We start from the raw sequence: 12,456 nt of genomic DNA on the forward strand, positions 1-12,456 counted from the left end.
TAACATGGCATCATCAAGAATAATCATGTCAGACTATTCCTTATTCCCTTCTCTGGAAAGACTATTAAAATAGTAGAGGAGAAATGCTATACAGCTAACCTTGATTTTTAGCAGAGCTTTTGATAAAGTAAGTACATTATGCTATTCTTATGGAAAAGATAAAGTACATGGATTAAACAATTAAAATGCAGTTCAGAACTGTTTAGATGGCAAAACCCACAGTATTCTTTACTATTCTATCAAGATCTTTCCCTACCACTTTATGTTGCCTAATTAGCCCTATAATATTTAATATGAGTCAATAGTATTTCTTCTCTCCTACCTCCCGTGGAGCTAATTTGGGATGTATGCAACCTTGCCTAACCCTTTGGACTAAGGATTCACCTCGCCTCATCTTGGTATATTCAAATGTGCAGGGGTTTGGTTCAATGACATCTGAGGTTCCTTTAAGATACTGGGTAGATGTGTCAGAAGTCTATAATCTGGGAAATACATGAAATGATTGGAAAGAATCTGCCATTTTCTGGCTAATCCTTTCTAAAGCCATGTTAGAAAAAAAAAACACAGTAAAGTGTCAGTTCTGGAAACATCAGGAGCAAAAGTCTGTGGACATACCATGAAAAAGCTGATAGTAGGCAAGCCAATTAAAGTCTAAGACAGAGGACAGGGCTACAGGCAATGATCAAGTCAGAGACTGGGATCAAGGAACAAAGGTGGACAATCTAGAGAGAGGGACAGTTATTCCCAGGTACTCAAGATTGAAAAAGTCCATGAGTCTGAACCATGCAGATAAGATGGTTTCTGGGGGTATTCAGTGAACCAGAGTCAGGGCAAGCATAATTATAACAACCATCCTAGCTGTCTCTCCCTTTAAGATTTGCAAAGCACTTTGCATATACTATTGTTTGATCCAAGCAGTAAGTCAGAAGTCAGACAGACACTCAGGAACCAGAAAAATACAACCTGAGAGCAAGAGTGACAGTCAGGAATTGACATGACAGGAGAAAATGAGTAGAAGAGACATGAGGCACAACTAATGAGGAACTAACTAAAACAGCTTCTCTGCCTTAGTTCTATTTTGGTTTCTATTGTGTTTTTGTTATTGTTTCCTGTGGAGCCAGGGACCGATCCTGCTGTGTTGAGCAGGTAATTAGAAGTGTCTGGTTCTGGTGACCAATGTGTGGACAAAGAAAAGCAGAAAGTTTTGCAAAATCGAATATCTTCTCCTGCTGCCATCACCCCACCCCACCCCACTCCACTCCCAAATCCACAATGTGAATGGGGATTGGTAGAAAGACCAAAACCTTATTAAAACATTGTCTTTCTTTACGGAGCCTCTTTCTATTAATCTCTTTTTTTTTTCTCCTTGGGATTCTTCTCTGACTTTTTCATAGGTTTTTCACTTATTTTGAGGTGTTCCTTATGAAGGGAAGCAGTCTTGTGTAATGAAAATAGTATTGTACTACAAGTAGAGACATCTTCACATTCCAGATTTTATTCATAGTAAGTAGCTCTGTGACCTTGAACAAATAACTCACTTCTCAGTTGATTCATATTCCAAATCCACAAAATGAGGGGCATTATATTAGGTGGTCTTTAAAGTTTTTTCAATTCTAACACACTTTTCTTCTCACCGGGTCACCATTATTAGACTACCCCCTTTTGTCACACAAAACATTGCTAGGATGCTACCGAAGTGAGTGAGACCCTATGACTTTTACTTTAATTTTTTTTTTTTTTTTTGGTGAGGCAATTGGGGTTAAGTGACTTGCCCAGGGTCACACAGCTAATAAGTGCCAAACGTCTGAAGCCAGATTTGAACTCAGGTCCTCCTGACTGCAGGGCCGGTGCTCTATCCACTGTGCCACCTAGCTGCCCCGACCCTATGACTTTTTGTTATTAAATAGCTATAGGGCAGCTAGGTGGCGCAGTGGATAAAGCCCGGCCCTCAATTCAGGAGGACCTGAGTTCAAATTTGGTCTCAGACACTTAACACTTACTAGCTGTGTGATCGTGGGCAAGTCACTCAACCCCAATTGCCTTACCAAAAAAAAAAAAAAAAGTTTTTTTAAATAGCTATAAAGGAGAGGACGGGGCATTGCAAGGCATGGAAAATGGCATGAAAAGAACAGGCACAAAGAATTAATATACCCTGCCAAGGCTTGAAAATAACACACATTATACACCCTCAATCCCAGTGAAAGTAGTTGTATCCATTTGAAAAGTGTTATTACAACAAGGGTTTTTTAGTTTACCACTCTTTGGGTTTCTTTTAGGTAACTGTGTACCTTGTCTATTTCCAGTCCCAACTCTGTCTAGGTTTGACACATACCTACCTACACATGTGTATGCAGAGTGAGAAGCCTGCTCTGACCTGAGGATGGGGTTCGACAATAGAGAAATAAAGAATTTGGGAAAATTTGTTGGTTTACAATTTGATTTGTATTTGGGGATTAAAAGCCATCTAATTCTACAAACATTATGCATATGCTTATGAAATACAAGGGTATATGCTAGACGCTATGGATACCAGTATGAAAAGGGACAAACATCCCTGCTTTCAGGAAGCTTGCATCTTTGCAATTTGTTGGTGTACTGATCATACACCACCAGGTAGCTATGACAATATCAGGTCAAGCTTCCAGTGTTAGGGTAACTGGTTAGTCATTTACTTACTGGTTCTACACCAGGTAGGGGTAGTCTCCATTTCTTAACAATGCTTAGGATCAAATGCCACAGGTCAAATCACTGACCTCTACTGTCTTCTTCCCCACCTACTTAGCTCCTGTCCTTTATTTCTGTCTATTCTCTTTCACATTACCTCCCAGAATATCCTCTCCCAAGTTCAATAGTCTAGAAAATATTTGTTCAAAGTGGGAATAATAATAAAGCACTCACCTCTTCATCCTAGAAAATATATTCTAAACTCTCCTTCTGTCCCTTTTCAACCTTGCTTTCAGCACAGAGAGAAAAAAAAAAAGGAAAAAACAACAACAACCCTGGAAACCAAGTTCTTGAAGGCTTCCAGCTGGGAACTGAACAAAGGCAATTCACTCACAAATAAGTTCACTGGTTCAGAATGTACTGATAAATTTAGCCTGTGCCAACGAATGTAAGAACCACTGGGCACTTGTCAATCTTAACTCCCCCTGGGGTTTCACACTAGTCTCCTTTGAGATCAGGTGGTGTATTGCATGATCTCCAAATTTGTCCCTTCGCCATTAGAGAAGTCTACTGAGTCTCTTCAGAGGGAGGTAACTAACTTTTCCTTGCTAAGCAGAGGCCCACCTAAAGTCAACAACATGATGTAATTGAGGGAGCTGGCTTGGCTATGATGTTCATTATTTGTACCCTGGTCTCAGCATTCCCCCTTTCAAATTACTCAATCCTTCACTCTCACCCACCTGAGTGGGCACATCACCTCATGCTAAGACTCACCCTGATATATTAGTGTAAAATGACAGTCTCAAAAATGACACTATCAATACAGAAAATATTTTTTCCCCAGGGCAATGAGGGTTAAGTGACTTGCCCAGGTTCACATGCATGGGTAGTAGGAGTCAAGTGTCTGAAGTTGGATTTGAACTCAGGTCCTCCTGAATCTCAGGCTGTGCTTTATCCACTGCACCACCTAGCTGCCCCTGTAGAAAATAATTTGACCTACTGTCAATATACTACAATCTATTTTCAAAATGATTACAATATGAATTCAATTTAGAAATTAAGAGACTGCATGGACTGTATATAACATAGGAGCAGACTGCCTGAACATAATAATTGGGGTATATTTTAGGAAGTGCAGGTAGGGATACTTGTGTGGTAAATCTCAAATTCTGATCCACTACCTTAAGTCTCAAATCACAAAGGAAAATTTCTAACCACATTTCTAACAATGGCTTTTATAGCAGGACACATTTATTATAGTATAAAACTTACTCAAGTCTTACAAATAAAATCTCCACGTTTACAATCAATCTACACCAGTAATTTATAGTCCTCCTCTATGTAGATATATTACTGGATTAAATAAGTGTTCTTTCTTTAGAAAAAAAAATAGTGACTATTCTGAGAAAAAAAAGAAAAAGAAAAGTAGCTCTTTTTTCTATAGTTTTTATTGAGAGGAATGGAAATTTCTTTTTCTAGTGTCCTAGTAACTATTGAAATAGCAAGGCATTCATGGGTGAATGACTGCATCACCAGCAGTTCCTTTAAAAATGAAAGAAAGCAAAGTTTAATCAAGCGTCGCTGCTGCAGTTTCCAATGTGCTTGCAAAACTTATTAGGCAGAAGGCATCTCTTTGATTGCTAAATAAGATTGAAGCGGAATTCGTTTGGGTTTGAGAGTTTCCACAGGAAAAAGTACAAAACCATCATACAGGATGCTAACCAAAGTCATGGCTAGTGAAGGAAATGCAAAAGTGTGCTCTGTGCTCTTTGAAGGCTGCACCTGCAGCTCTGAATAACTGACACAGATAAGTCACATTTATAAAAGAAGATCAGGATAGAGATAAATATCCTTTAAAAAAGTAAGTATTAAATGTTATGCATGAAAGAAACTTACAACACTTCTTCCAGGCCTAGTGCTAAGAAAAGTGGTTCATTTAAGGAAAAAAAAAAAGAGAGAAAATCAACAGACCTTGAAGTCACAAACCAAAGGTATGAACAGTCCTTGAAATCAATGACAAAAATCCTTTCAGGTGGGCATCAGTTTTTGGTGCCATTATGTGAACAGGAAATAACTTGGTTAGGGTCTTCAATATGATGAGAAAACCCTTATGGAACACCCCAAATATAATTTTATCTTCCAAGAAACTCATTTTAGTTTCTTTTCTTAAGCAGGGTTAGGTTGTTGAACTTGGACAAAAGATGTAAATTTATTAAAAAACTTAACCGGAATACACTTTGTTTACTCAAGTTACAGTAGGAACTCAGAGTCCACAAGTATAAAAAGAGGAACAACTGTTCACTTTACTTGCCCATAAGCTTGAACACAAGGCTATTTCTTCTCAAATGTGTATAATTAAACAAAGCACAATTGCATATGAAGTAAAATATTTGTGCACATTTCAGACTAATTTAATGTTTTACCCATTTTATTTTATTGCTTTCTGAGCAATTTATTTTTAGTTCTTGCTTTTGTGCTTTAATTAGAAAATCTGCCATTTTCTAATCCTATTTTTACTTCCTTTTCTCTCCTCCCTCTCTCCCTTTTTCCTCCTTTTTTTTTTTAAACTTCTTTGTCACTCACTTGTATTGAATCATCCTTTGTGTGTGTGCCTTTCTAAGGAAGAATGAAAAGGATGCTTGGAGTTATAGTATTTTTCCCCTCAAGATGCAGCCTGGAAAATGGAATTTTATGGTGTTTTATAAACTAAAGTGCAAAAGCACACGTGAAGGAATAAGAAGCAATAACTCGACAGTCAATGAATGCATTTCGTCTTCTGTTCCTGTTCATTAGAGTGGATAATTGAGTTGACTGGGTATTTTTAAATGATGCTATTTCTGTCTCATAACTATACAGTAAATGGTACACCAGTGACCTGAAAGAGTTAATATACCTCCCAAAGCAATTAGCTTAAAATGAAGGAATGTGTTCCGTGAAGCATCACAGAAACCTAACTGTAATTCACTCAACAAATATTTATTATCTTCTTTATGCAGGTTACTGTGCAAGACAATGTGTGTGGGGGGGACACCTAGAATTACAGAATCTCAGAGCTGGAAGCAGCCTTTACAGAATTTTTAATCTAGTAGGGGGCATAAACCAAGTGATATAAAAACACTATAAGATGTAAATTTTAAATCTTATCTTTATTACACATCAAAGATCCTAAGATTTAAAGTCATTATGAGTCTTTTATAGAAGATGCAATGGATACATTTCTTTTAAGTCTTATAAAGTAGGCTGGATAACATAAGTGGTGGGATCTCCTTGGAGTACAACAAATACCTATTTTGTGCCCACGGAATGTCCAAAATATAATATTTGTTTGTTTGGTTGGTTTTTTTGCTGGCCAATGAGGGTTAAGTGACTTGCCCAGAGTCACACAGCTAGTAAGTGTCAAGTGTCTGAGGCCACATTTGAACTCAGGTCCTCCTGAATCCAGGGCCAGTGCTTTATTCACTGCTCCACCTAGTTGCCACCCAAAATATAATCAGGGTAGGAAAGCAAGAGAGAATCGTTTCAGTCACTATGCTACTGACTACTAGGTTGTTTGATGATTAGTCTTTAAGTGCTACAGGAAGTCTGAGAAGAGGAAATTCATTTGAACTAGGGTGGTCAGGAAGGATCTATAGAGGAGGTAGGCCTTGAGTTAGTTCTTGAAAGATGGATAGTATTTTTTATTAGTAGACAGGAAGAGCTGGGATGTTGCAGGTAGGAAGAATAAAATGAACAACTGTTCAGAGGTAGAAATGAGTATGTTTTGCAGGAGAATGAATATAGAATGAGAGAAAATAACATAGGCTAAGGGTAGAGAGTGGTATATGGAAGTGTAGTGAGAGATAAGGAACATTGTGACAGTGAGGACCTTGAATACTGATCAGACTGGTCTGATACACATATGTGCATAGATATGTGTATGCATGCACATACATATATATGTATGGATGCATAACATATGTATACACACATATGTTATGTATGGATGCATTCCTACATGCTACTCTCAACTCTTAACCTATGCCATCTTCTCTCACCCTATATTAATTCTCCTGGAATACAATCTAATTTCTGCATCCAATTGATCATTTTATTCTTCCTTTTTGCAACATCCTAACCCCTCCAGCCTACTAATAGAAATACTATCCATCCTTCTAGGTCAAACTCAATATATCTATATACATATAGTGGGGGCGGGGGGCGGGGATAGTACAGATGAGTTTACTTTTTTGAAATGTTTAGTTTGAGAAACTGTGTCATCTTCAAGTGAAAATACTCTTTAGATAGATGGAAATGGTTAAAGGTCAGCAGAAAAGCTGGACATTTAAACTTGGCAACAGTTGAAGCTTATGGGAATGCATGAGTTTCTGGAAAGTGAGAGTGTGGGGGCAACCATAGGGTTGTTTAATTCGAAGTCACTGAAACTGAGGTCAGAAATAAAAGTAAAACTGGGCCCAAGGGGGCTAGTTTTAAGAAGGATGAGGGTGGTTAGCAGGATCAAATGCAGGAGAAAGATCTTGGAAAATGTAGAAAAGGCCTGGGTGATTTGGTCATGAATGACTTTTGATGATTTAGTTTCTGAAGAATTGTGAAATCTTCTCTTGTGTTAAAACATTTGGGTGACTAAGGTGGAAATTGTGGGCATTCTGGCTCCTCAGTGGTAAATGTTAGGTAGGAGGAGGCCTTTAGTATTAAGTAGGTACTTCCTTTTACCACCTAGGCATGGTCTTCTCTACAGAATCCAGAGAATTGTGAAGGATCATGAATTTGCTTTTACTCTTTCCTTGCTATCTCTACCAAGACTACTACATCTTTTAAGGAAATCCAGTTTCAGTGCAAATGCAGCATAGCTTTAGAGTTGTAAAGGACCTTATGTTATTTAAATTCCTTTCATTTTACAGTTGACCTTTGCATTAAACCAACTTGTGTGAAAAGCCTCAAAAGGGGAAGTTTCAGGAATTTAGAAATACAGCATGACTTAATGGAAAGCCCATTGGATCTTGACACAGAGAAGTGGCTTTGAATCCTGACTCAGCCATATACCACCTGGTATACTCTTAGGAAAGCTATTTCAGTTCTTTGGGGCTCAGTTTCCACATCTGCAAAATAAATGGGATTAAAGTTTACAAACAGGAAGGAAGAAATCCAAGGTATCAACAATCAGTTGAAAAAAATGCCAGTGGTGTCAAAGTCAAACAGAAATGGGGGTGGGGTGGGTCACTAAATCACACATAAAAATCTTTGTAGGCTGCATATTGACTTAAACACTTACTAATATTATCTATGTTTATTGCATTTGTATTTATTTTGTTAAACATTTTGCAATCATATATATTATATAATTATATGTAAAATTTTGTTTATTTATTTATTGGCAAGGCAATGAGGGTCAAGTGACTTGCCTAGGATCACACAGCTAGTAAGTGTCAAATATCTGAGGCAGAATTTGAACTCAGGTCCTCCTGAATCCAGGGCCCCTGCTTTATCCACTGTGCTACCTAGCTGCCCCCCAATTATATTTTAATCTGATTCTGGCTGTCTTTGGGAATGTTGTGGGCTGTGTGCCCTGGTCTGCCTTTGACACCTCTGCTCTATTTAAGTCACTAATAATTAGAGAAATGCAATAATTTGCAACTAATAATTTGCACTAATGTGCAACTTTGGGGGCCCCTTTCATACCCATTAGACTTGGCAAAGGTGACATATGAGGAAAATGACATTTTAGAGAACCTGTGGGAAAGGTCAACACTAATGCACAGTTAGTGATATGAATTGGTCCAGCCATTCTGGAAATCAACTAGGAACTATGTCCCCCAAATTATTAAACTGTTTACAACCTTTGACCCAGTAATACCACTATTGGGTCAATATCCCAAAGAGACAAAAGAAACAGGAAAGTATGTATATGTACAAAAAATTTCATAGTAACAAAAACTTAAGGGGCTATCCTATTGGAGAATGTTCAAACAAATCAAGGCATATGAATGTAATGGAATATTACTGTACAATAGTTGAAATGAACTTTTCAAGAGGAAACTGGAAAGACTTCTATGAACTGATGCAAAGTGAACTGTGCAGGACTAGAGCAATTTATACACAATCACTGAGACAACTTCGAAAGACTTTAGTACTTTTGATCAATGATAAATCATAAATCCAGAAGACACGAAACATGCCATGCCCCCTACAGAGAGGCGATGAACTTAAAAGGCAGAATCGGACACACGTTCTCATGCATGGCCAATGGGTGAATTTCTTTTGCAGGTCGATGAATGAGCACCATTCCCTTCTTTTATTCCCTTTTCCCTTCCTCACTCCCTTCTTTTTTCCCTTCCTCTTTCCCTTCTCTCCCTTCTTCATTGCCAGAGTGAGGACAATACCAGAGGAAGAAAGTTAGGTTTTAAAATAGCCAAATGATTACTCGGATTAAAAACAAACAATAAAAAAAACAAATGAGTTGGACCAGACGGTCCTTTGCAGTCCCCCAAAGGGACTCATTATGCTATGGTGTCCGGTGACTTAACGCTACTTTTTACCCCGGCCGCCCCCTGCCCTTTCAAGAGAGCTCCAGGCTAAGGCTGGGGTAGGTGGGGTGGGGGTGGGATGGGGTGGGGTTGGTCCCACTGGGGTCCCCTCGGAGCCAGGTCGGGGCTCCGGGGCGGGGCAGCGCAGGGGGCGGCCGAGGTGAGGAGCGAAGTGGGCAGCGCCGCGCTGCGGGGCCCTGGAAAGTGGAGCGGGCACTGAGTCAGCTGCTCAAGTATGCAGCCGAGCAGGGACTGCCGGCCGGGCCGCCCCCGCGGGTGAGCCGGAGCTCCGACTGCGCCTCCGCCGACGCGCGCGGCTTTCCCGGTTCCGGAGCTTCCCTCCCCCGCGGCGCTCGGCTGGCTGAAGCCTAAGCAGAGGCAGCGGAGGGAGGCAGGGGGAGGAGGGAGGGAGGAGGAGGAGGTGGAGGGAGGAGGAGGGAGGAGGAGGAGACACCTGGGCATGGGAGTTGGGCGCAGGGGGCGCGGCTCTTCCGGGGTTGCGCCGCCTGCGCCGCCGGCCCGCCCGACCTCTCGCTCGCTCGCCCGCCTGCCAGCCGCCTCTCTCAGGTGTTGCCGGGCGTTCAGGTGCGCGCGCCCCGGCAGCCCCGGCCCCTGTCCGGGCTCTGACAGCGCCGCACGCGCCCGTCCGCCCGTCCGCCCGCAGCTGGGAGGAGACAGAAGCTAGCGAGGAGGAGGAGGAGGGGGAGGAGGAGGAGGAGGAGGGAGAGGGAGGCAGGCAGGCAGAGAGAAAGGCAGTGAAGGGACGCCCGAGAGATCGGAGCCCCATCGGCGGTGGAGACGTCGGTGCCCGTCTTGCTGCTGGTGCCTTCAGTCCTGAGTAAGTGCTTGGAGATCCCGGGCCCCGCCGAGTTCCTTGCTCCGAGGTGGTGGGCATTTCACACACAGCAAACCAAAAAACTTTTCCCTGGTAATTGTCTAGAGCGAAAGGTGCTTGGCTGGGGTCCCCGTTGCCTTCATTTCGCTTCTTTGCGTGGGCGTCTTCAAGGAAATCAGAAGCAGATACTGATACAGGGCTAGGAGCTTCCTCTGCTTCTGAGATTTAGGGAGAGGGACAAACCATCAAAACAAGTCTGTTATTTAAAAAAAAAATCCGACCAAAGGGTCTGAGTGTATTGAGCTGCGGGAATAAAGTAGTTATTTACGGCGTGCACATAATTCCTTCGGTTTGCCTGATTCCTGCGCTCGACAGCTCCCAGCTTGTTAGGTTACACTGTACGGGGAAGGCCCGGTTAATTACCTTTAATTACAGTAGTTTGGCCTTCGTTTGCATGAAAGTAACATTATGTACAGGGAAATAGTGTCTTGTACAGACATTGGGCAGCCTCTTACCATGGAAGACTTTGGAATACGGTTGTCCATATCCTTGTAATATTAAGTTTTGTTTACACTCGGAATTTAATTCTTTTTTTCTTTATGGGCATTTAAACATTTTTCCTGTGGAGACTTTTTTTACTTTGGGTTGGAAGTTCTATTTTATTATACACTGAAATCCAAGGCCTTTGATAAGGAATTAAATGTAAGAAAACTATGAACTCCTTAATGTTGTGTAATGTGATCCTGAAGTTGTTCCAGCTTCACTTGGATTGTTTGTTGCAGCGTTACTCGCTGGGTTGCCCTTCAAGTCAGTTGTTGAGAGCCTTGTTGTCTAAGTCTTGAGAGAAAGGAATGGATTTGTATTTTAAAATAAGCCATTTTAATAGTGTGCTTACATCTGATGCTATTATTATTCCTAATTATAGTACTGTACTTACAAGGTCAGAATTGATTTTTTTCCCCCACTTAAGCACTTTATGCCCACACTGGCTTATTGAACAGTTCCCAGGAGTACTTGGAAGCTTGAGGTTATGCCTCTTTCTAAAAGGAAGTTCATGTAATTTTTTTTAAATAAAAAGAAAATACCAATAAGTATTTATTTGACCTTCATGAACTCACCAGAGAAACACATTTAGGGCAAAAATTAGATAAGAAAATAGGCTATTTCATAATGTTTTAAAAAATGGGTCATGAAAGTAGGATATAAATCTCCTAGTGTGGAAGCAAATAATTCCAGTTCTTTTCTTACAAAATGAAGACACTTATAATTTAACATGGATCTTAAATTCGAAGTGTTGAAGCCTTGGTTTGTGGTACTCAACAAGGATTTATTTAAACTAAAACATAGCTAGGGGGTAAATTGAATGACTCTTAAAAACTTATTTATGTGGGTGTGTATGTGTGTTTGTATTTTTCTGCTTCCTCCAGAGACTTGTCAGGTTTAATATGAGTTGGCCAGCACTGAATGGTTATGCTGATGGTAGTTAAATAATCCAATGATTTTTCCCCCCCTTAATGACTATCAGTACCAACCCTAAGCATTTAATAGGTATTTGAAAAATGGTTTTTGAGCCACTCTACATGAAGTTTTGAACTAGAAGAAAGTGGTATAAACTCCAGACTTCCATTAGTCTGTCAACAGTCAATAAACATTTATTAAGCGCATATTATGTGTCAGGTGCTGTGCTAAGCACTTGAAATTAGGGCAGCACAAGGCCTTGATCTATGACTTGAAGCTGGGAGACTGTTCCCTGCCCCCCCCCAACCCCACTTTTCAGGTGGTGTGGTATATTCTTTGTACCATATAACTATTTCTGGGTTTTCATTAATATGAAATTTCCTGTATATGGCCCTTGCTTAATGGGATTTTATAATGATATAATTGGTTTATAAACAGGAATAAGTTGAAGCAATGATAACCTTTCCATACAGAGTACCAGTGAGCACCATTTTGGAAACTGAGTCATCTTGATCAAAGATGCTATTAGAAAGACAAGTTTAAAATTATGTTTATTGCTTGAAGCACCCTCTTATAACTATCAGGCATTTCTTCCTTTGATAGTTTTATAAAGCGATGGTGGAATTTCCTTCTGGTTATTACTAATTTAGCCAAATCATGTTTGGCCAGTGAAGCTTGAAGTGAGATGATGTGCCTTTTTTATTCTTTCCAAGGAAAATCTGAAATTATTCTGTGCATAATTTCATTTTTTTCATATATGTTCAGATTAAATCTGAATTTGTGGAGAAGGCATACAATTTCCTTATCTCTAATTAAAATGATACTGAAACCATTATGTTATTCCTTTCCTCATCTCCCCTTCCACACCCCAAACCCTCTAATCCTTGATGGCAATCAGAGAGTAATTAGGTACTTGATGTATGTATTCACCAGAAGAAATTGAGTTTGGGTCTTAGGTGAATTCCTTGACTCTTTCTG

The 12,456-nt window shown here is 40.2% G+C and overlaps 1 protein-coding gene across 1 annotated transcript in view; it reads left to right on the forward strand.

Moving 5' to 3' along the window:
• Positions 1-9,903: 9,903 nt before the first annotated feature.
• Positions 9,904-12,456, forward strand: part of ARAP2 (ArfGAP with RhoGAP domain, ankyrin repeat and PH domain 2) — a 234,808-nt gene continuing 232,255 nt past the window's right edge. Inside the window, 1 exon segment of the mRNA XM_043971650.1 lies at positions 9,904-10,023. The gene's annotated coding sequence lies outside the window, so the exon portion shown is untranslated.

This window comes from Dromiciops gliroides, chromosome 6 (assembly GCF_019393635.1).
Source record: "Dromiciops gliroides isolate mDroGli1 chromosome 6, mDroGli1.pri, whole genome shotgun sequence".
NCBI classification, from domain to species: Eukaryota; Metazoa; Chordata; class Mammalia; order Microbiotheria; family Microbiotheriidae; genus Dromiciops; species Dromiciops gliroides.